This window comes from Puma concolor, chromosome A1, assembly GCF_028749965.1.
Source record: "Puma concolor isolate L17-30 chromosome A1, mPumCon1.1.hap2, whole genome shotgun sequence".
NCBI lineage: Eukaryota > Metazoa > Chordata > Mammalia > Carnivora > Felidae > Puma > Puma concolor.
In genome coordinates, this window is record NC_141667.1 from 29505183 (window position 1) to 29530492 (window position 25310).

Sequence of the window (25310 nt, forward strand, 5' to 3'; positions counted from 1 at the left end):
ACCATTCTTGGACAAATTGATAAATTTGAGTTACCTAATTTGAGGCCTGTGGAATGCAGGGGTCTCAACAAGAGAACATCAAGACGTTGTGTGGACAGGGAACATGTCTAGTTCAACTTTGGGTCCCAAGAATGGAGCACAGAGCCTGGCACACCCTAGATGGCAATGAGTTTCATTGGAAGAATGAATTCATGAAATCACTCTCAAGGTCTCATCTGAGCCATATTGCTAAAATTTATATCAACATAAGATCCCAGAACTCCTGGCAGGATCTTTCTTTGTAACATGTTTTTAAAACCTGCATAACATCAAACAGAAAAGAAGTAGGGTTTCATTATTCCTTGACTTTCCTCGCATTGCCATTTTCTCTCAGTGCAAGGAAACCTTTTTCAGCTCCATGGCTGAGAAACAGCCAACATTTCATCTGTAAGAATTTTCCAGATGCATGCGAGAGCTTCATTAGAAACCTTCTCCACTCTCGCCCTCAAAAAACCCCCAAAACACAAACCAATAAGCAAATCAACAAGCCAACAAACAAACAAAAACAGATATTTTTCTTTCTCTTTTTCCCGACTCTGTTATTATGGCTGTGAACTGCAATGTTTAAAATTACATCATTCTTATGATTTATAAAGTTCTAAATAAAATACTGTTTACAAATGCACAAAGCACAGAAGATGTTAACTAGATATGATGGAAAGATGGAGATAGCTGCCCAGTCTGAACTGAAGAAGAGCACCCCACTGGGAGTCAGCTAACATGATTTATTTTGTCAGCATTTGGCAGACCCAGTAAATTACATAGCAGATACCAAGTGGAATTATCTACAATGCATTTCAGAGGGCCAGCTGTGCTTGGTATAAGAAATAATATTTCATTTAAGGGAATTAGTATTATGAAATAGAGTTAAGTATGTAAGTGGGAGCTGTCTAAAAATTATTTTATAAAAATACTTGGTTTTCCCTCTTTGAAGCTCATTTGAAACAAACTTTATAAACTTCATTTTGAGTTTAAAAGGAGGCAAGCATTTTGTAGTTTAAAGACACTAAGACTGACAGAAAATTAAGATACCTGAATTGTCTAGCAGTACACGGCAGAGATTTCTGAAAGTCTTTGTGAACTCCAGGTTCACAGCCTGGAGTCAACCTGATGTTATACCCGCGGGCAAAAAGAAGTCATTAAAGTCATGAAAAAAGTGATGTTCTCCAACCTGCAATGTGGCATAAAGCCTAGTTCACCACAGCCAGCTGGTGAACAGTCCTGGGATGATTTCAAAATGGCAATCTACACGTCTTACTTTCTTCCCCTTGCTATGAACTCCTTCCTGGGTCAGAGACCAGACATAAGGACAGATGTGTAGGCTCAGTGAGGACCAGTCAGGCGTGAGACAAAAACAATGGAATGACTCAGAAGTGAACTAGATGCCTCACTCCGCCGCTAGAGGGTGTTGCGCAGAGTGATACAAGAGAAAGACTGGGTAGACTTCTTAAAGAGATCTTGGAGTGTTAGAGTTGGAAGCCTTGTTCTTTCCACATCCTCACACTCTTGAGAAAGGGGAGCACTTGCCATGGTTTCCTATAAAGAGGATCCCCAGAGAATAGCCTGTGAAGTTCAGGGATACATCTGAACATAGAGATGGTACCAGCAGAACCCATGGGCACGTCCAGAGCTGCCAGGGCACGGGCAGAAGACACCAGCGGGCTTTGGACACAAGCAGTGGGATCAGAAAGAGGGCAGAACAAGCCAGGAATGGCCACAAATTACCCCCCCAGTGTTCCACAGAGCCAAGACGGTTCTAATAAGGAGTCTAAGCTTCCCAGGGCCCCAGAGGTCCAATAAGATGGTTGGAAGCACAGGTCAGCTGGCTCCGCAAATCCTCTTTGCCCAGACACACAGGAAGCAAAGGTTCCAGGACCACGCTTAGTCTCGGCAAGAGGGACCCCTGTCCTGGACCCCATCTTTACAGGGCTCTGCTGATCACCAACAAGTGCGTTTGCTGAAGAATACATGCTGCCACTCAGGACCCAAGGTCAGAGGCGGCACAGACCAACGTAAAACCCTAAATATTTGCTCTCCGACTGACACTATTCAGGCCCCAGGGAAAGCTTCTCCACTCCATTAGATCCTCTAAACAAAAGGCAATTGTGTCCAAAGCCCAGAGTTTTGTGGACTGCGCTTGTGTCGATGCTGCTTGGGAGCATGGGGAGGATTTCAGCCATGCATTTGGTGACAACACTTTGGGGAGGAAAAAACCAAATTAATTAACTTGTAAATCCTTCCTCTCAAATAGTGTGAATTCAGAAGTGTCTTTTATAATGAAATAGCAATTCCCTTATGGTGCCAACTGTCCGTTTTCTTTGTTCTCTTTATTTTATTTTTTGTACTTGCAGAGGTGCTCATGAATTTGCCCACTATTTTCTTTTTTTTTTGAATGAAAAATAAAATAAATACATACATATATATATATACATATATATATATATATATATATATATATATATATATATATAAGCATATACAGTTAATGGATCACGTTTCCTGAAAATACTACATTCAATTAAGTCACAATTACCCAGAAAAACCAAAGAGATATAACTGGCTTATTTATTTATTTTTAAGCATCCCATTTTTATTTATTTTATTTTTATTATTATTTTTTATATAATTATTGTCAAATTGGTTTCCATACACTACCCAGTGCTCGCGATTTTCAACAGTTAACCTGGTATCTGAGAATTAGCTACAGTATTATTCATATTATCCTTACGTGCATGTATAGTGTAGGTCTAGTGTAACAGGCATGAAGCGCAATCACTTTCCTTTATATTGGCAATTTCATGGGCATTCAATGCTAGAATTACAAATAGTTCTGTTTCTATAAAAATATTTACTAAGAATTAAAATTTTGAAATTTATAGTGTCGATGAATCACTTTGATATAAAATTTTGTGAAAAAATGAATTGATATTCATTGTACTGTGTAGTTTGCCTTTTAATCTTAATAGATAATTTTAAATATTAAAAAAAATTGTTTAAGTTGACTTATTTTTGCAAGAGAGACAAAGAGAGTGAGCGGGGGAGGGGCAGAGAGAGAGGGAGGGAGGGAATCCCAAGCAGGCTCTGCACTGTCAGCATGGAGCCTATGTGGGGCTCAAACACACAAACCGCGAGATCATGACCTGAGCCGAAACCAAGAGTTGGATGCCTAACCCACTGAGCCACCCAGGCGTCCCAATGATTTTAAATATTTTAGAAGAAATCTTACTTACTTAACAATCTAGGCAAAACAATTTTATTTGTTTACACTTACTTTAAATTTTCTTAAAACCTTACCAAAATTTTATAGTTTGGATATAGTTACATTTTACTTTTTAATCCATGTGTTCATTAGTGAACACAAGAAAACAAGTTATATGTGAAAATTTTGATTATATCACCATAATTAGTGACTTTACTTGAAATGATGGCCAAAAATTTGGATTCCAGGAAACCAATATATACTAATTTCTGAACTATTACTCATCCAAACATTGCCATCCCATCAAGAGAATGCTCTGGCGTGTGCAATACAAATTAAACTCAGTTGTAGTCAAGTGATATTTTGCTAACTCTCAGCTTTATATATATTTTTCTGATGTGTCCTTACAAAGTATATATTTCAAGTTAGGAGGATAGAACGTATTTCATTTAGCAATTTATTGATCTGATTTATAACTTTTAAATATATAGACTTAAGATATGTGGACCTCCATTTGCCTCGAGCCTTAAAAAGGTTGGGTAGTTGGGGTGCCTGGGTGGCTCAGTTCGTTAGGCATCCAACTTTGGCTCAGGTCATGATCTCACCGTTCATGAATTCAAGCCCTGCATCGGGCCCTGTGCTGACAGCTCAGAGCCTGGAGCCTGCTTCAGATTCTGTGTCTCCCTCTCTTTCTGCCCATCCCCACTCACACACTGTCTCCCTCCATCTCAAAAGTAAATAAACATTAAAAAAAAAAAAAAGGTTGGGAAGTCATGAACGAACCCCACAAGCAGAGATCAGCGTAGACCAGCACTCTGGGGATAAAGCAGAAGTGAATCTGGGGATAAAGCTAGGAATATTCAGGGATTGTGGAGCCAACAAGAAGATGCCCACAACCAGATGGGGTGATGACACTGGCAGTTGGAATCAGCTCTTCAGTTGTCTGCCCCACCGGTCTGTTACCAGTCAGCTCACTGACCCTGACTTCATCTCCCTGCTGCTTTCACAAAAGTCAAGCATGAGATTTCTTCCCTGGAAATTCAGTAAGAGTAGGGAGTAAAGGCAGTTTGGAGAAAGGATTTTGAACTGGATAGTGATTGAAATGGTTTGACCTGAATATGATTACAGATATACTAAATTAGACAGATGCTTACCTAATTACACTGAATTACATTCTCCTCCTGCAGAACAGAAATAGAGGCTTGGAAAAGGAAAATGGGCACCAATACCAGAATAAAGGGAGTTTCACATCTGCTAACATCGGACTTGGCATTTTTCTAATGCGTAACTCTTACTGGTAGCATCTTGCTGGAGAATACGACACCTTTTGAATGGGAGAGACTAACAAAGGTAAAAAGATGGGGATTATTAATTTCTTGGCTTGACACAGGAATTTGTAACCCTAGCTATATGATGAAATTCCTGAAGAGCTTTACAAATATTCAAATTTCCTTCCCCACTTCAGAGTAATTGAGGCTGAATTTCTGGGTATAGGGTTTAGTATCTGTATATTATAAAAACAACTCAAAGGAGCACCTGGGTGGCTCGGTTGGTGGAGCATCCGACTTCGGCTCAAGTCATGATCTTGAGGTTTGTGAGTTCTAGCCCCATATCGGGGGTCGCTGCTGTCGGCCTGTCAGCAGACAGCCCACTTCAGATCTTCTGCACCCCCCTGTCCCTCCTCCGCTTGCACTCTCCCAATAAATAAATAAATATTAAAAAGAAAAAAAAAAAAAAACACAACTCAAGTGATTCTAGAGAGCAGCCAGGACTATATTCCATAGGGCAGGTATCTTCCCAGTCAGTTCTTTGTGTCTTTGTTCCCAAATCTTGGCAGATTCACCAGTTAATGCTATACTGTTTCTTCTATCCCTGTCTAGGTTGTCATGGTCCAAGATCCTGCCAACTGATTAGGTCCCGTGCCTCAGGTGCCTTGCGTATCAGCTTATTTACAGTGTGTGTGACAGCCACATCACTGACTTGGGGAAATTAGCCTGTGTCAAAGCCAATTAGTCTCACTGTTTCCACTTTAATGAACCAGATCAATTAAGAAGAGGGCTACACTGGAAAATTCCTGGGCCAGCCAGACCAGCAGTCCTTAGGTACTATGTGGTTAGACATCAAATTCATTCATTCATTCATTCATTCATTCACTCAATAAGCATATACTGAGCAGCAGCTATGTTCTGGATACTGGAAACAAAATGTTTAATGAAGATACGCTCTCAACATTCAAAGAGCTCACAGTTTTTTATTTGCCACCTTAGAAATCAAGGGGCACCTGGGTGGCTCAGTTGGTTAAGCATCTGACTCTTGATTTCCGCTCAGGTCATGATCTCATGGTTCTTGAGATCAAGCCAGGATCTTGTTGGGCTTTGTGCTAACAGTGCGACACTGTGGAGCCTGCTTGGGATTCTCTCTTTTCCTTGCTCTCTGCCCCTCCCCTGCTTGCCTGTGTCCGTGCAAAATAAATAAACAGTTTTTAAAAATCAATTATTTCCCAGCCATCTGAAGTTCACCTGTTTTTAGTCCCAAAATTTACCACTCCTTTCCAGACTTTAGAATTTGATAAGCCAGTATGTTTTTTAGTTGGAAGATAAGCAAGTTTTAATTTTACAAGGTAAAAAACAAAACCAGATGAAAGTCTTTTTAACACACAAAAGTAGCAAATATATACCTTAGCATAAGGAACTGACATTTAAATGAAAAAAATTAGCTTCATCAAGAACTCTACACTATTCTTTTTTTCCTCATTTTGCTACCTCCCAACAATCTCTCTCTCTTTTTGTTAAATGTTTATTTATTTTTGAGACAGAGACAGAGCATGAGCAGGGGAGGGGCAGAGAGAGACACACACACAGAATGGGAAGCCGGTCTAGGCTCTGAGCTGTCAGCACAGAGCCTGACACAGGGCTCGGGCCCACGAACCATGAGAGCACAACCTGAGCTAAAGTCAGATGCTTAACTGACTGAGCCACCCAGGGGCCCCCCAATAATCTCTTTCTATAAGATTTATTTAAAACCAAGTTTTCCTTTCTTTATTTCTTTCGTTTTCTTTCGTTTTCTTTCTTTCTTTCTTTCTTTCTTTCTTTCTTTCTTTCTTTCTTTCTTTCTTTCTTTCTTTCTTTCCTTCCTTCTTTCCTTCCCCCCCCCTTTCTTTCCTAATAGTGAATAGTACCTATGAAGAAGTATATTCTTCTCCAGATAAATATGCTGGAAACTGAATTACACTTCTGGCTGAGGTGGGGTAACAGGACCAGATTTACATTTCCACATTAAACAATCAATAAGTGAAGAAAATATATGAAACAATGGTTTTCAAGACACGGGATATCATGAAATGAAGAATATCAACTTCTGAAAGAAAGGAGACAAATGAGGTGAGTCCTGTGATTATCCCAGCATACTGTCTTACGAGGGATTCCAGGCTGTAGTGCAAGAAAGGGGAACACAGGTGGAGCCTGGGTGATTCCCTGACTTGAGGCGGAGCTATAAGTGTGCAGTGAACAAGATGGCTAGAGGTCACAGGAAAAAATACTGGAGAGAAAAAGAGCTTTCTAGACAGAGATACCTGATGATCTGCAGAGTTTCCCTTGAATTTTCACTTGAGTACTAGCTAGCAAATTCATTTGAGGAAACTGCCTTAGACCAGGGACAGAATCTCCTGGAAAGGTAGAGAAAGAGTACCAAGCACCCATACAGAGACAGAATAGTGTTTGCACCCAGAATTCACACTGGGAACCTCATGATTCACAAAGCAGTAGGTAGAGTACTCAGAAAGGTGTAATCTTGGTAGTGGGGAATAATCAGCCCTATACTGAGGACCGTTCTGATCTTACTTAATAAATCATAAAAGCAAGATCCCCCAAATTCAAACTGTTTTCACAAAATGTAACTGCGCCCTGGAACAAAGTACAAAAATATTTATAGAAATGTAGAGCACACGCTTCGGCAGCACATATACTAAAATTGGAACGATACAGAGAAGATTAGCATGGCTCCTGTGCAAGGATGACATGCAAATTTGTGAAGTGTTCCATATATTTTTTTTCACTCTTAAGTGGATCCTGAGAAACTTAACAGGAACCCATGGGGGAGGGGAAGGAAAAAAAAAAAAAGAGGTTAGAGTGGGAGAGAGCCAAAGCATAAGAGACTCTTAAAAACTGAGAACAAACTGAGGGTTGATGGGGGGTGGGAGGGAGGGGAGGGTGGGGGATGGGTATTGAGGAGGGCACCTTTTGGGATGAGCACTGGGTGTTGTATGGAAACCAATTTGACAATAAATTTCATATATTAAAAAAAAAAAAGAAATGTAGAGCACATATCAAGGTAAAACTCACAATGACTGGCATCTAATAAAAAATTACCAGGGGAGTACCTGGGTCACTCAGTCAGGTAAGCATTTGACTCTTGATCTGAGCTCAGGTCATGATCTCACAGTTCGTGGGATAGAGCCCTGCATGGGGCTCTGCACTGACAGTGCAAAGCCTGCTTGGGCTTCTCTGTCTCCCCCCTCTCTGACCCTTCCCCAATCACACTTGCTCTCTCTCTCTCAGTAAATATATAAACTTAAAAAAAAAAATTAGTGTCCACTCTCACCACTGTTGTTTAACATAGTGTTGGAAGTGCTAGCATCAGCAATCAGACAACAAAAGGAAATCAAAGATATCAAAATTGGCAAAGATGAAGTCAAGCTTTCGCTTTTTGCAGATGACATGATATTATACATGGAAAATCCGATAGACTCCACCAAAAGTCTGCTAGAACTGATACATGAATTTAACAAAGTTGCAGGATACAAAATCAATGTACAGAAATCAGTCGCATTCTTATACATTAATAATGAAGCAACAGAAAGACAAATAAAGAAACTGATCCCATTCACAATTGCACCAAGAAGCATAAAATACCTAGGGATAAATCTAACCAAAGATGTAAAAGATCTGTATGCTGAAAACTATAGAAAGTTTATGAAGGAAATTGAAGAAGATATAAAGAAATGGAAAAACATTCCGTGCTCATGGATTGGAAGAATAAATATTGTCAAAATGTCAATACTACCCAAAGCTATCTACACATTCAATGCAATCCCAATCAAAATGGCACCAGCATTCTTCTCGAAGCTAGAACAAACAATCCTAAAATTCATATGGAACCACAAAAGACCCTGAATAGCCAAAGTAATTTTGAAGAAGAAGACCAAAGCAGGAGGCATCACAATCCCAGACTTTAGCCTCTACTACAAAGCTGTCATCATCAAGACAGCATGGTATTGGCACAAAAACAGACATATAGACCAATGGAATAGAATAGAATCCCCAGAACTAGACCCACAAACGTATGGCCAACTAATCTTTGACAAAACAGGAAAGAACATTCAATGGAAAAAAGTGTCTTTAACAAATGGTGCTGGGAGAACTGGACAGCAACATGCAGAAGGTTGAAACTAGACCACCTTCTTACACCATTCATAAAAATAAACTCAAAATGGATAAAGGACCTGAATGTGAGACAGGAAACCATCAAAACCCTAGAGGAGAAAGCAGGAAAAGACCTCTCTGACCTCAGCCGAAGCAATCTCTTACTTGACACATCCCCAAATGCAAGGGAATTCAAAGCAAAAATGAACTACTGGGACCTCATGAAGATAAAAAGCTTCTGCACAGCAAAGGAAACAATCAACAAAACTAAAAGGAATGGGAATGGGAAAAGATATTTGCAAATGACATATCAGACAAAGGGCTAGTATCCAAAATCTATAAAGAGCTCACCAAACTCCACACCCAAAAAACAAATAACCCAGTGAAGAAATGGGCAGAAAACATGAATAGACACTTCTCTAAAGAAAACATCCGGATGGCCAACAGGCACATGAAAAGATGCTCAACGTCGCTCCTCATCAGGGAAATACAAATCAAAACCACACTCAGATATCACCTCACGCCAGTCAGAGTGGCCAAAATGAACAAATCAGGAGACTATAGATGCTGGAGAGGATGTGGAGAAACGGGAACCCTCTTGCACTGTTGGTGGGAATGCAAATTGGTGCAGCCGCTCTGGAAAGCAGTGTGGAGGTTCCTCAGAAAATTAAAAATAGACCTACCCTATGACCCAGCAATAGCACTGCTAGGAATTTACCCAAGGGATACAGGAGTACTGATGCATAGGGGCACTTGTACCCCAATGTTTATAGCAGCACTTTCAACAATAGCCAAATTATGGAAAGAGCCTAAATGTCCATCAACTGATGAATGGATAAAGTAATTGTGGTTTATATACACAATGGAGTACTACGTGGCAATGAGAAAGAATGAAATATGGCCCTTTGTAGCAACGTGGATGGAACTGGAGAGTGTGATGCTAAGTGAAATAAGCCATACAGAGAAAGACAGATACCATATGTTCTCACTCTTATGTGGATCCGGAGAAACTTAACAGGAACCCATGGGGGAGGGGAAGGAAAAAAAAAAAAAGAGGTTAGAGTGGGAGAGAGAGCCAAAGCACAAGAGACTCTTAAAAACTGAGAACAAACTGAGGGTTGATGGGGGGTGGGAGGGAGGGGAGGGTGAGTGATGGGTATTGAGGAGGGCACCTTTTGGGATGAGCACTTGGAAACCAATCTGACAATAAATTTCATATATTGAAAAAAAAAATTACCAGGTATGCAACTTATTACTAGGGATGAGGGAAAATACAACCCATAGTAAGGGAAATAATCAAAATAAACTCAGAACAAAATAAATGTTAGAATTAGAAGACAAAAAATATTAAAACTGTGATTATAAGTATATTCCTCGTGTTCAAAAAGTTAAATAGAGACGTGAAAGATATAAAAAATAGACTCATTTTCAGCTCAGGTCATGATCCCAGGGTCATGGGTTCAAGCCCCACAACAGGCTCTATGCTGAGGGTGGGAGCCTGCTTAAGATTCTCTCTCTTTCTCCCTCTGCCGCCTCCCTAACTCTTGCTCACTCTATCTCTAAAGTAAATAAAATGAAAAAAATAATTAAATAAATAATAATGTGATATATAGAGAAAAGAGATTTTTAAAAAATGAACAGAGCATCAGTGAGCTGTTAGGCAACCTCAAGTGAACTAATATATGTGTAATTTGAGTCACCAAAAGAGATAAGAGAGTTGAGAAGGCAGGAAAAAATTTTTTTTAAATAATAGCCAAAATTTTTCCCAGTTTGATGAAAATGATAAGCCCATAAATTCAAGTACAAGAAAGATAAAGAAAACTACACCAAGTCACATCGATTTGTTCAAAACCAATGATAAAAAAAATTTAAAAGCAGTTAGTGAAAACATGTGTCTAACACATGTGATATACAGCACAAGAAAACTAAGGTTAGGAGCAGATTCCAGATTAGAAGCAATGCAAGTGAGGACAGTAGAGCAAGATCTTCGAAAGTATGGAAAGAACAGTACTGTCAATCCAGACTTCTACTCCAAGCAAAAATATCTTTCAAATATGAAGGCAAAATAAGTAATTTTTTTATACACAAAAAGCTGAAAAAAACCTAATCACTATAAGACCCTCACTATAAGAAATGCTAAAGGAGGTCCTTCAGGCAAAAGGAAAATTATATCAGTTAGAAATGTTGATCTATACAAAGGAATGAATATCACTGGAAATGGTAACTACATAGGTAAGTATATAAGATGTTTTCTTATTATTTAAATACATTTAGAGGACAACTGTTTAAACAAAAATATTAACAATGGTGTGTGAGATTTATAGCATTTGCAAAAATAAAATCTGTGGCAGCAATAACACAAAGATCAAAAGGGAAGAAATAAAAGTATGCTGTTCTAAGATTCTTAGACTATGCGTAAAGTGCTACAATGTACTTCAAGGTAAGCTGTGATAAGTGAAAGGTGTAACTTAAACCCTTGAAACAAGAAAACAAAAAGAGCTAAAAAGACAACAAAGGATTATAATTTAAAAAATACTTTGAGAGAATGAGTAAACAAGTTGAAGACTGGGAGAAAATATTTGCCTAAGACATATCTGATAAAAGACAGTTGTTATCCAGAATATACAAATAACTTTTAAAAACTCAACAATAATAAAATGACCAATATGATTTGAAAATTGACAAAAACCTGAACAGACACCTCATCAAAGAAGATGTACAGATGACAAGAAAATGTATGGAAAGATGTTCAACATCAAAATTGTTAAACAGAATTGTAAATTAGAATAATGAGATACCACTCATACCTATTGAATGGCCAAACTAAAACACTGACAACACAAAATGCTGATGAAGATGTGGAGTACCAGGAAATCTCATTCACTGCTGGGGGAAATACAAAGTGGTACAGTCACTTTGGAAGACAGTTTGGCAGTTGATTACAAAACTAAACATATTTTTACCATATGTTCTAGCAATTTCACTCCCAGATATTTACCCAAAGGAGTTGCAAATTATATCCACACAAAAACCTACACAAAGGTGTTTATTGAAAATTTATTCATAATTTCCAACACTTGGAAGCAACCAAGATGTTTTTCCAGTAGGTGAATGGATAAATAAACTGTGGTACATCTAACCAATGGAATATTATTTGGTGTTTTTAAAATGAGCTATCAAGCCATGACATGGAAGAAACCTAAATGCATATTACTAAGTGAAAAAAGCCAATTTGAAAAGACCACATACTATGATGACATTCTGGAAAAGGCAAAACTCTGGGGGCAGTAAAAGAATCACTTGTTGCCACATGGGTTAAAGGGAAAAAGGGATGAATAGGTGGAACACAGAGGATTTTTAGGATAGTGAAACTATTCTGTATGAAACTATAATGGTTGATACTTGTCATTATATACTTGTCAAAACCCATAGAATTTACAACAAGAGTAAAGCCTAATGTAAACTATTGATCTTGGGTGATAATGATGTATCCATATAGGTTCATCAACTTTAAAAAATATATCACCCTGGTGCAGGACGTTGATAGTTAGAGAGGCTGTGCATGTGTGGGGGCAGGGGTATATAAGATATCTCTTTACCTTCCACTCAATTTTGATGCGAATCTAAATCTAAAATATATAGCCTATTTAAAAGTAAAACAAGGGGCACCTGGGTGGCTTGGTCGGTTAAGCATCCGACTTCGGCTCAGGTCATGATCTCACGTCCGTGAGTTCGAGCCCCGCGTCGGGCTCTGTGCTGACAGCTCAGAGCCTGGAGCCTGTTTCAGATTCTGTGTCTCCCTCTCTCTCTGCCCCTCCCCTGTTCATGCTCTGTCTCTCTCTGTCTCAAATATAAATAAACGTTAAAAAAAATAAAATAAAAATTTTTTTTAAAAATTAAAAAAAAAAATAAAAGTAAAACAAACAGTAAAAACAATGCTCAATGCAAAAGAAGGCAGAAAAAAATGAAAGACAACAAAGACCAGATGGGACACAGAGGAAAAACTAGCAAGATGATAGATTTGAACCTAATCATATCAATGATCACACTAAATATAAATGGTCTAATACCCTGTCAGAGATTGTAGATTAAATTAAAAAGTAATACTAACTCTCTGCTGCTTCCAACTGACCCACTTTAAATGTAAATACACAAACAAATTAAAAGTAAAACAATATAACGGGTATACCATGCTAACATTAATCAAAAGACAGCTTGAAGGGTGCCTGGGTGGCTCGGTTGGTTAAGCTTCCAACTGGATTTAGGTTCAGGTCATGATTTCATGGTTCCTGAGATCGAGCCCCATGTCAGGCACTGCACTGACTGTGTGGAGCCTCCTTGGGATTCTCTCTCCCTCTCTCTCTGCCTCTCCTCTACTCGTGCTCATGTTCTCTCTCTCTCAAAATAAATAAATAAACTGAAAGAAAAAAAAAGCAAGCAAGCAAGCTTGAGTGGTGATATTACTATCAAATTACATTTCAGATAAAAAACTATTACCAGGAATAAAGAAGAGCCTTTCATAATGTTAAAGGGGTCAGTTCACAAAGACAACATAATAATCTTAAATATTTATGCACATAATTATAGATCTTCAAAATATATGAAGAAAAAACTGATAGAATCTCAAGGATAAATAGACAATTATAGTCAGAGATTTCAATACCTCTCTCTCAATAGTTAATAAAATAAGTAAACAGAAATCAGTAAGGATATAGAGGACCTAAGCAACACTATCACACAATTTGACCTGATTCATTTACAGAATTCAACAACCCAGAACATATTCCATTCAAGAGTACATAGAACATTTACCAAGAAAGATCATATTGTGAGCATCAAATAAATATGCATATATTTAAAATTATTCAACTTATACAAAGTATTTCTGTAACCACAAAGGAAATAAATTAGAAATCATTAACATAAAGATATCTAAAAAATTTTCAAGTATTTGGAAACTAAGAAACAAACTTGTACATAACCTATGGCCCTAGAGAAACCAAAAGGAAATTAGAATGTATTTTGAACTAAATGCAAATGAAAACACAACACTTCAAAAATTGTGGAATGCCACTAAATCAATATGTTGGGGAAAATTCATAGCAGCAAATGTCTACATTAGAAAGGAAGAAAGTCTCAAATGAATGACCTCTAAGTCCACCTAAAGTTATGATTTTTATTTTATTATTTAAAAAAAATTTTTTGGGGGCGCCTGGGTGGCGCAGTCGGTTAAGCGTCCGACTTCAGCCAGGTCACGATGTCGCGGTCCGTGAGTTCGAGCCCCGCGTCAGGCTCTGGGCTGATGGCTCGGAGCCTGGAGCCGGTTTCCGATTCTGTGTCTCCCTCTCTCTCTGCCCCTCCCCCGTTCATGCTCTGTCTCTCTCTGTCTCAAAAATAAATAAACGTTGAAAAAAAAAAAATTTAAAAAAAAAAAAAATTTTTTTTAATGTTTATTTTTGAGACAGAGAGAGACAGAGCATGAACAGGGGAGGATCAGAGATAGAGAGAGACACAGAATCTGAAACAGGCTCCGGGCTCCGAACTGTCAGCACAGAGCCTGAGGCAGGGCTCGAACTCACGGACCGTGAGATCATGACCTGAGCCGAAGTCGGACACTCAACCGACTGAGCCACCCAGGCGCCCCTTTGATTTTTAAATAGAGAGTGAAACCCTGAGTAAATAGAAGGAAATAAATAACAAAAATCAGAAAAGAAATTAAGAAACCATAGAAGACAAAACAAAAGAGAAAAATCAGTGAAACCAAAAGCTGTTTTTTTCTTTGAGAAAAATTAATAATGTTTATTAACCCTTGGCACACTGATCAGGAAATAAAGAAAATATAAACTACCAATGTCAGTAATGAGAAAGGTGACATCAATACAAATAGATGGATATTGAAAGGATAATAGGGAAATACTATGAACAATTTTATGCCAAAATCTTTAATAACTTACAGGTAATTGGCAAATTTCTTGAAAAACACAAACCACTAAGCTCAATTAAGAAGAAATAAATAACCTGAATAGCCCTATATCTATTAAATAAATTAAAATTGAAGTTAAGCACCTTTCACACATAAAAAAAAAAATCTTATAAGGCTTTGTTGGTGAATTTTACCATACGTTAAAGGGAGAAATGATAGCAAGTAGATAAAAACTTTTCCAGAAATTTACGTAGGAAGGACTATTTCCCAACTCATTCTATGAAGCCAGCAGTACCTTGATTCCAAAACCAAAGATATTACAAGAAAAGAAAATGACAGATTAATATTTCTCATGAAAATAAATGCCAAAATTCTAAGTAAAAAAATTGTAGATCAAATCCAAAAATATGTAAGAAGGATAATACATCATGATCCGGTTGGATTTATCCCAGAGAAACAAAGTTGTTTTATTATTTGAAAAGCAATTAATGTAATTCACTATATTAAACAAAGAAGAAAAACCATGTGAGCATCCCAACATACCCATAAAAAGCATTTTATAAAATCCAACTTTCATTTATACTGATTAAAAACTTCTTAGTAAATTAGAAATAAAAAGAACTTCCTGAACCCTATAAAGGGCATCAATAAAAAACCTACAACTAACATCATACTTACTGGTAAAAAAATCAATGAATCTCTCTAAGATCATGAATAAGAAAAGGATATCCACTCTTACCAGTTCTATTCAATATTGTATTGGATTTTCTAGTCAGTGCAATAAGGCAAGCAAAATCCATCCAGATTGAAAAGATAGAAATATTTTTTCTCAGATGACATCATCATTTAAATGGAAAATCTTAATGGATTTACAAAATAAACCAAATGAATAAGTGAGTTTAGCAAGGTGGCAGAATATAAAATTGATAAATTAAATCGTATTCTTATATAGCAGCAAAAAACAATCAGAAACAGAAATAAGACAACAATACCATTTATAATAGCATCAAGAAATATGAAATATTCAGGGGTCAATCTGACAAAATATGTGAAAAACTTAAATCTGAAAACTAAAAACAATTTGCTTAAAAAAATTGAAGGCCGATATTAATAGAGATATATTACTGGGTTCATGGGTTAGAAGACTCAATATTGTTAAGATGTCAGTTCTCTCTGAATTGATCTAATAGATTGAACACAATCCCAATCAAAATTTTAGCAGACTTTTAAATAAAAATTGATCAACTGATTCTAAAATGTACATGGAAATGCATAGGATCTAGACTAGCCCAAATAACTTCGACAATGAAGAACAAAATTAGAGGACTAACACTACTTGCATCAAGACTTATTATAAAACTATATTAATCAAGACACTGAGATATTGGCATCAAGATAGACAAATAGATCAATGGAAAAGAATAAAGAGCCCCCAAATAGGTGAACACACATATATACAACTGATTCTTGACAAATGTACAAAGGCAATTTAGTGGGGGAAAGGATAATCTTTTCAACAAATGGTACTGGGACATTTGAAAATCCATGGGCAAAAAAATTGAACTTTGGATTTATCTATACCTTCCATCATATACAAACATGAACTCAAAACGGATCATAGACCTACATGTAAAACTCAAAACTTTAAAACTTATGGAGGAACATATAGGGAAAAATCTTTGTGACCTGGATTAGATACAGATTTCATAGATAGCATATGAGTGGTTTATAGGCATGAGCCATTAATAAATGATATATGATATGGTCATAGACATGAGTCATAAAAGAAAAATGTGATATAATGAATTCTGTCAAAATTAAAAACATCTGCTCCTCAAAAGACACTGTTAAGAAAATAAAAAGACAAACTACATACTGGGAGAAAATATCTAATAAAGGACTTGTATCCAGAATATAACAAGGAACTCTTAAAGTTTAATAACAAGTAAACAAGTCAATTTTTATTGTTTTAGGATTAATTTCAATTTTGCAAAATAAGGCTTTTTTTTTAATAAGTCGTTAGGAAAAGACATAATTTGGAACTAGAATTTTTGTCAAATAAACTCTTCCTCAACTTTCAAACACTGTGGCTACAGAAGATAGATATATAACATCTAGAACTGGAATTAAAACTAAATAAAGAAATATGTAGTTACTCAGTAAAATAAAACGGGCAGTTCTATAGTACTTTATAGTGATCACATATATTAAGAATAAAAAACCTTACGGCAATCCAAATATGTATGTCATTTGTATCATATGTATATATGTATGTATTTTATATATGTATATATTATGCATATATAATACATATATACATATATATCAGAGAGAGAGAGAGAGAGAGAAATCATATGCTATGAACTAAGAAGTCAAAATTTAATCCTCTAGCCAGAACTTCTGACTGCTTAGGGTATCTGTGATGAGTTGTGGTCTTCAGTTAATGGATTAAGTGGTCCAGGGGGGACCTGTTTCTCCTACGCTCTTAAATGACACAAGAACTTTTTAAGCCCTCCATCAAATGTTTCAAACTGATGAAGCTTCAAGGGATCCACACACGATCATGCTTGTGAATCTCACCAGGGGCTCGCCAGGTGCAGCAAGCTATTGGACTCAAGTTTGAAGCATTTCTGGTTGAACCAGGGTCAAATTCTCCCAAAAGAAGAAATGGAAATGTACAGAGTTCCAGAAGTTTAAGACAACCCTTAGATTTTGGCTACTTTGTATGTTAAAACAATACCAAATCTATGAAGGAACCCTCATGCAACATCGTTGATTCTACTGGAAAGAATAAGTTTTACAATATTAAGTTCTTTTCACCTTTTTTAAAAATACTAAATATATATGTTCATGTCTTAGCATCACTTGCTGAATTTTGATTCCCGGTTCCAGTTAAGGCTTTTTCATCATATCTTTAAAATCTTTAAGTATACTTTCTCCAGATCTTTTCTTGTCCTTGAAAAATAAACATATTTGCCTTTGTCTTGTTTTAATAAGATTAAGGGCAAGTCTGCATAATATTGCAAAATTCAATGAAACGGATTCTAAATAATAAATTAAGAAATACTGTTGGGTGAAGCATGCAATTTTACACAGTTTGACACACCCATCATCCTCTGCTTCAGATGGGACTGTCTCTTCTTTGCCATCTTTCTCTGGCTCCTAACCAGAACCAAGAAATACAGAGATACATGAGCAAATTTTTAAAAATTAATGGATTTCTAGTGCTGAAGAAAGGGGGCTACTCAAATATATTTGACCAAATAAATTCTCGTTTCATTGGGAAAGCTTTCCCACACAACTTCTCAAAGATGGCTTATAAATCCATTCTAGGAGGGGTAATGTCAATATCCTCAGTTATAAATAATCTCTGAGGATGAGGTATTTGAATGAGTCATTGTTTTCTGTCTTTTGTTTTATGAAGTTCACTTTTCAAGTATTATTTTGATTTTCAGCTTTTCCAAATTCAAAGACATGAAAACATTCTAATGAAATGATTTGCTATTCTCTTTTGCCTTTACCTTAACATATATTACATATGTATGTTACATATTATGTATTACATATACATATATGACAACTTTTGTCCCTTTATTTTTTTTAATGTTTATTTATTTATTGTGAGAGAGAAAGAGAGAGAGGGAATTCCAAGCAGGCTTCATGTTTTCAGTGCAGAGCCTGATGTAGGGCTTGAACCCACAACCTTGAGATTATGACCTGAGCTGAAATCAAGAGTCTGGCACTCAATTGACTGAGGCACCCAGGTGCCCCAACTTTTGTCCCTTTAAGTTTGTATGTGCCTTCATATTATTTACCTACAGTTACCAGGATTCAGTTTTTATCGAAATAAGTGTGCTTATACCAGAAATAAGAAAAATAAAACTTACCAGAAGACCATGGTCTTTTTACTATTTTTCCAGCTGCCCCTCTTAGAACTTACTGCCTGTAGCTTGGAACAACATTTTTCTTCCTGCCTGTGGGATCCTGAGATGTTGGATTTGGTGTTTATATGTTCTTTTATTCCAAACATCAAGAACTATGTCTTTGAGCATTTAGAAAAAAACAAATAAGGAGATAGCAGTGAGCAGAACAGCCCCTGCGCTTCAGACCTTATGCCAGGCGAGGAGCATGAAGTGAAAGAAAAAGTAATGAGCATAGGCTAGGAAAGGTCCTCAGGAACTCCCCGCCTACCCTGGGGAGCCTTGTAAAGGACGGGACCCAGGGAGGCTGACAGATAAACCGTTAGTGAGTTGGACCTGGGTGGTGTCCCACCTTCTCTGATGCTGTTTCACTTGGTGGGTAGAAGTCACAACATGGATCCATGTCTGGGCTCCCGCTCTCTTGCTCCAGGCAGACTCTCTTTCATCGGGTCTCACCTCCCTTTCCATCTACTAGCCCCTGCCTCATTCCTGGACAAAAACTTGGCTCCTTTCTCTTTTATTCTTCACTTCACTCTTCATTTCATCTCAATAAGCCTATTGGGTGTGCCTGGGTGGGTGGGTCCGTTGGTTAAGGGTCTGACCTCGGCTCAGGTCATGATCTTGCAGTTCGTGAGCCCGAGACCTGCATCTGGCTCTGCACTGGTGGTGTAGAACCTGCTTGGGATTCCGTCTCTTTCTCTGCCCTTCCTCACTTGGGCTCTCTCTCTCTCTCTCTTTCTCTCTCTCTCAAAATAAATAAATAAACTTAAAAAAAATAAGCCTATTGATGACTTTTGTACATAAGAGTAATATGAATAAAACATCTCATTAAGTCCAAGTAAAACCCTGTGTTTTGAAATAAAATGAGCTAAAATTAATACCCAGTTGACAGCAACTTCTCTACAAAGCCCTTGAAGACACTTGGAAGTCTCCTCTAGGAAGCCCCCATCTGCCTTCTCATCTTGTTGTACTTAATTCTGCTTCTCTGTACCTCTGTTGCTGCTTCCTTGGCCCTAAGCTGAGCCACTTAAATTAACCTGTGGATGCACTTATCCCCTCTCCAGTCCAGAATGGGGCCAATTCAGGCCACGGGTGGACAAGATTTCAGAAATTCTAGCCACAGCCCTCCTAAAAGTCATGTTTTACTAGTGAATGAGAATGAACTAGGCTGAAGTCTAGGAATGTGCATTACTATTATTGCTGAGACCTGGAACTCTGTAATTTGATGGCTCCCCAGTTCTGATACACACTAAAGTTTGAGATTCTTATAGGTCTCAAATCTGGTTAAAATACATTTGTATGTATGTATATATGTATGTATGTATGTATGTGTAACCACACATTTTTTTTAAAGAATTATTCTTTTTTTTCTCTGAGTAAATGGAATGAGAGAAACTAGTTAAAAGGAAATCCCTTTTTAAAAAATTACTCCCTAAAGGAATTCGTACTTTGAAAATTCTTTTTAATGTTTATCTATTTTGGAGAGAGAGAGAGACAGAGACAGAGAGGGAGTGGGGAGTGGCGGAAGGGGAGAGAGAGAGAGGGAGACACAGAATATGAAGCAGACTCCAGGCTCCAAGCTGTCAGCACAGAGCCTGACACAGGGCTCGAGCCCACAAACAAAAGATCATGATCTGAGCTGAAGTCGGACGCTTAACTGACTGAACCACCCAGATACCCCTAAAGGAATTAGTATTTTCAAACTTTATGTTCATGTGACAGGAGCTTTAATGATGGATCTTGTCCACATTTGCATAATTAATGCAAGTCCTTCTTTATACCTCAGCCTTAATCTGGACTATGTTATTTCATTTCTACCTGATTCCATTGAGCCAATATTCATGTATTTATTTAGGAAACAACTGTTGAGGGTCTTCTATGGGCCAGTCACGGCTCTGAGATGGGAGATGACTTTAAGGATCTCATACATTAAGAGAAGTGTGGTGGGGGCAGTTTTGGAGTCTTACAGGTACCTAGAAAGTTCTAGTACAAGGCAAGCATCCTGGTGAGATATGCACAATACCCAAGTGAAATAAACTACAAAAGCAAGCCATTTCCTAACCACAGGACTAAACTCCTGTCTTCTGCAGTTGTAGAGCCCGCGGTCATGGGCACGGTATGTGGTTTTTCTGTCACCAGCTCAACTGGTGCTCAACTCAGTATCTGTATGAGTAAGGTTTCAGAAAAAGGAATATTCACACTTATACAGAAGAAAAGCAGTTTAGACATAATTATAACTGAGATAAAATATCCCTAACCTTAAGGGACTTTTCCTAACAGGGGAAGCATAAATGTTTTTACTGCTCCTCTTACTTCTATAATGTTAGTAGGGATAGAATTCTGCTCAAAGCTCAAAGATATGCTCAAGAAAGCACTATAGGTTTGTAAGGTTTGTTGATTCTTTGTGTTGCTAGGAGTGGAGTCTTGGAGTAAATGACCCACCGTTCAGCAGAATACCTTAGTCAGTATCCAGATTTGCAGATGTATGCCCTTATTCTAGTTTGGCTGGATGGGTGGGAGTTGATCAGAGTTTCTCTGTTTCTCAACGTCTACGCTACTGACATTTTAGGCTGGATAATTCTTTGTTATGAGGCTGTTCTGTACAGTGTAGGACCTTTAGCAGCACCTCCCTGCCTAGTCAGGACAATCAGAAATGTCTGTAGAGGTTGACAAATGTCCCCTGGGGAAAGGGAGGCAAAATTGACCCCAGTTGAGAACCACTGAGTTAGATGGATAAACTGCTCTGCACTGGAAATTAACAGAAATTTGGAGATGCTGCTGGCATCTAGGGAAAGAGAAAAAGGAGACGCAGCTCCCAGCACCATGGCAGCAGGCCTGGCTTGAGAAATTCCCAGTGATTGTTTACATAAGAAGAGTAATGTCTAATAAAACTGTAAATTTCAAATTGTTTCCTGCTTTATGCTGAACCAAAATTTCTCTTCTTTTTCCTTTTTAAACTCACAAACATTTAATAAAATTCTATGGAGGGGATTGTAGCCTCTGCCACTTGACCCCCTGGTGAAATCAGCTGATACTGCCTACCAGATTTCTAGGCGGTGACCAATAGTGAAATGAATGGAGGCCCAAGTTCGCCCTAGGAGCTGTGAGTAGGAGCCAGAGAACAATAGACAAGCTGCACTGAGTTACTTAGATGTAGACTGGAGACACACTCCCCTCTCCCCCAAATACTACAGGAAGGAAGATAACCATTGCGGGGGAGGAGATAGGCAGATACAAGAAAGGATAACTGATGGCAATAAATTGTGTCTTTCTCTTTCATGTAAATGTCTTTTAATATATTAGCAGGTGATCATATTTCAGATAGATTGATCATTATACTTTCTGCATGTATGGGAAAAGATTAGACAACCTCTTGGAATTTCTAAATGGATGACTTTTTAAAATATAATTTATTGTCAAGTTAGCTAACATACAGTGTATACAGTGTGCTCTTGGTTTCGGGAGTAGATTCTCATGATTCATCGCTTACATACAACACCCGCTGCTCATCCCAACAAGTGCCCCCTCCTCAAGGTCCATTTCCCATTTTCCTGTCCTCCCGCACCCGTTGTTTCCTGAGTTGTTCATGTTAGCCACTCTGACCAGCGTGAAGTGGCATCTCAGTGTGGATTTGATTTTGTATTTCCCTGATGATGAGCAGGGTTGAGCATCTTTTCATGTGTCTGTTAGCCATCTGGATGTCTTCTTCGGAAAAGTCTATTCATGTCTTCTGCCCATGTTCTTCACTGGATTTAAATGGATGATTTTTTTTTTTAACATTTATTTATTTTTTTTTAATTTTTTTTTCAACGTTTTTTTATTTATTTTGGGGACAGAGAGAGACAGAGCATGAACGGGGGAGGGGCAGAGAGAGAGGGAGACACAGAATCGGAAACAGGCTCCAGGCTCTGAGCCATCAGCCCAGAGCCCGACGCGGGGCTCGAACTCACGGACCGTGAGATCGTGACCTGGCTGAAGTCGGACGCTTAACCGACTGCGCCACCCAGGCGCCCCAACATTTATTTATTTTTGATAGAGACAGAGCACAAGTGGGGGAGGGGCAGAGAGAGAAGGAGACACAGAATCCGAAGCAGGCTCCAGTCTCTGAGTTGTCAGCACAGAGCCCATTGCGGGGCTCGAACCCACAAACAGCGAGATCATGACTCGAGCCAAAGTTGGATGCTTAACTGACTGAGCCACCCAGGCACCTGTTAAATGGATGATTTTAAAGCAAGACATTGTCACCAGCTAGACCCCAAGACCTAGACTTTACTGCCCACCTGCTTGTACTCACTAACCTTTGTCTTACATTTTTCCTTAAGCTCTTCTTTCAGGCTTTCCTCTTAACTCAGGCAATGAAACCTGAAACCACCTCTTCAGGTGACTCTGTCAGGTGACTGCCCTGACACCTCCAGTAGGCCCAGACCATCCAGACCATTTGTGCTAAATCCGACTCACACCAATGCCATGGAGTGACCTGTGGAGTGTTGTACAACTACCTTTACTTCGTTATAGTGCTAAAATCTCTGCCCAAGGAGGAGACTCAGCCTCATTTACATAACATACAACATACAACATGTATAGACATGTTTCCTTTTAGGCCTGCCACTACATAGGATGACAAGGCTTCCCTATCTAAATATTTATCCTATCCTAAATGAAAGGAACCTGTTCACTCTCTCTTGGGGAGTCACCACTTTGGAAGCCATTCCCTGTGATCTTATTTGCTGCAAATAAAGTTTTCTTTGTGTGACAGCTAAACCTGGTAGTTTCTGACTCACCAAGGAGCAAACTGACTTCAGTTCAGTTACAAATTGGATATCAAAACAGTAAAAACTTTGATCTTCATTTTTTTAAGTGAATAATTGAAGTAAGGTATTTTTTTTTTTTGAATGATTTATCCAGGAGAACTATAAGAGCATACAAAATAAGTCCTTAGATTTTTTGTACATGGTTGAATTTGGATGGTGGGGATATAGGTAATCCTTTCTTTAGTTCATTGACTTTTCAAAAGTGATTATTACCTTTTTAGTAAAAAACATTTTTTATATATAAAATAAAAAGATAAAATAAAATTATAGATAATGTATAGCTGGTACATAGATACATTATCTGAGCCTATCACACCCTATCACAATTGGGAAATTCAAGCAAATGGAGTCCGTAGGAAACAGATAAGATTATCTTTCTGCAGAAGTCACTGTAACAAGGTGGCATTTCCTAGGCTGAATGTAGAAATAGGACCTATAATGTTATTAAGATTTGAATAAGTGTGAAGGCAAGAGAACTGGAGTCCAGCATTTTCCACTTCTATTAGTCCTGAGAGACGTTCTGAGAAATAAAAAGTACTCAGATAAGTCTGTGATACGCCACATAGTAGATTCCCTTCTTGGAGGCTCGTGATTCACACCAATACATAAAGCCTCTGAGAAGTCCTAGGGAGAAACAGTCTAACTTAATCCAAAAGTTTCCAAGCAAACTTGTTATTTTATAGGATATACTTTGAAAAAAAGGCTAATGAATGGCTTTAACATCTGAAGAAAGAATGAGTAAGCACAACTATGTGGAGAGGGAAGAAAGAGGTTGACACGAAATCAAGAAAAGGGAAACTCCCCAAGATTAAGAATGTGTCAGCTACGCTTAGCACTGGATAGAAGAGCTCACTCAGACTGATGAATCTCGGGTTGATTGGTAGGCATGCACCTGATAGAGGTGGAAATGCCCTTCCTTTCTCGTTTGATACAATAGCCATTAAGATCATACACATATAGACACACTTTGTTTTATTGCACTTTGCAGAGGTTGCTTTTTTTAACTTTTTTTTTAATGTTTATTTATTTTTGACAGACAGAGAGAGACAGAGCATGAGTGGGGGAGGGGCAGAGAGAGAGGGAGACACAGAATCGGAAACAGGCTCCAGGCTCTGAGCTGTCAGCACAGAGCCCGACGCGGGGTTCCAACTCACAGGCCGCGAGATCATGACCTGAGCCAAAGTCGGATGCTCAACCGACTGAACCACCCAGGTGCCCCGATGTTGCTTTTTTTTATTATACAAATTGAAGGTCTATGGCAACCTTGTGTTGAGCAAGTCTATCGGTGCCATTTTTCCAACAGCATCTGCTCACTTCATTCCCTGTGTCACATTTTGGTAATTCTCACAATATTTCTAACTTTTTCATTATTATATTTGTTATGATGATCTGTAATCAGTGATTTATTTTTATTGGGTACCCTTGACATATAATGTTATATCGGTTTCAGGTGTGAAACATAGTGACTTGACAATTGTAATCACTGATCTTTGATGTTACTATTATAATTGTTTAGGGACACCATGCACCATGCCCATATAAGATGGCAAACTTAATAAATGTTGTGTGTGTTTGGAAACTTAATAAATGTGTGTGTTCTGGTGTCCTGTGTTGTGCCAACCGGTGATTCCTTAGTCTCTCTCCTTCTCCTCAGGCATCCTCATTCCCTGAGAAACGACAATATTGAAATTAGGCCAATTAATAATCCTACAATGTCCTCTAAGTGCTCAAGGGAAAGGAAGAGTCACACGTCTCTCACTTTAAATCAAAAGATAGAGGGGCGCCTGGGTGGCGCAGTCGGTTAAGCGCCCGACTTCAGCCAGGTCACGATCTCGCGGTCCGTGAGTTCGAGCCCCGCGTCGGGCTCTGGGCTGATGGCTCAGAGCCTGGAGCCTGTTTCCGATTCTGTGTCTCCCTCTCTCTCTGCCCCTCCCCCGTTCATGCTCTGTCTCTCTCTGTCCCAAAAATAAATAAAAAACGTTGAAAATTAAAAAAAAA

General features: G+C 38.3%; 1 protein-coding gene and 1 non-coding gene across 2 annotated transcripts in view; one reads left to right on the forward strand and one right to left on the reverse strand.

Annotated features, from left to right (window-relative positions):
• RANBP3L (RAN binding protein 3 like) overlaps window positions 1-25310 on the reverse strand; it is a 284788-nt gene that overhangs the window by 56926 nt on the left and 202552 nt on the right. The gene's annotated exons all lie outside the window — the stretch shown is intronic.
• On the forward strand, window positions 7176-7284 carry LOC112861769 (U6 spliceosomal RNA). The gene has a single exon (XR_003223670.2). It is a non-coding gene; the product is annotated as a U6 spliceosomal RNA (small nuclear RNA).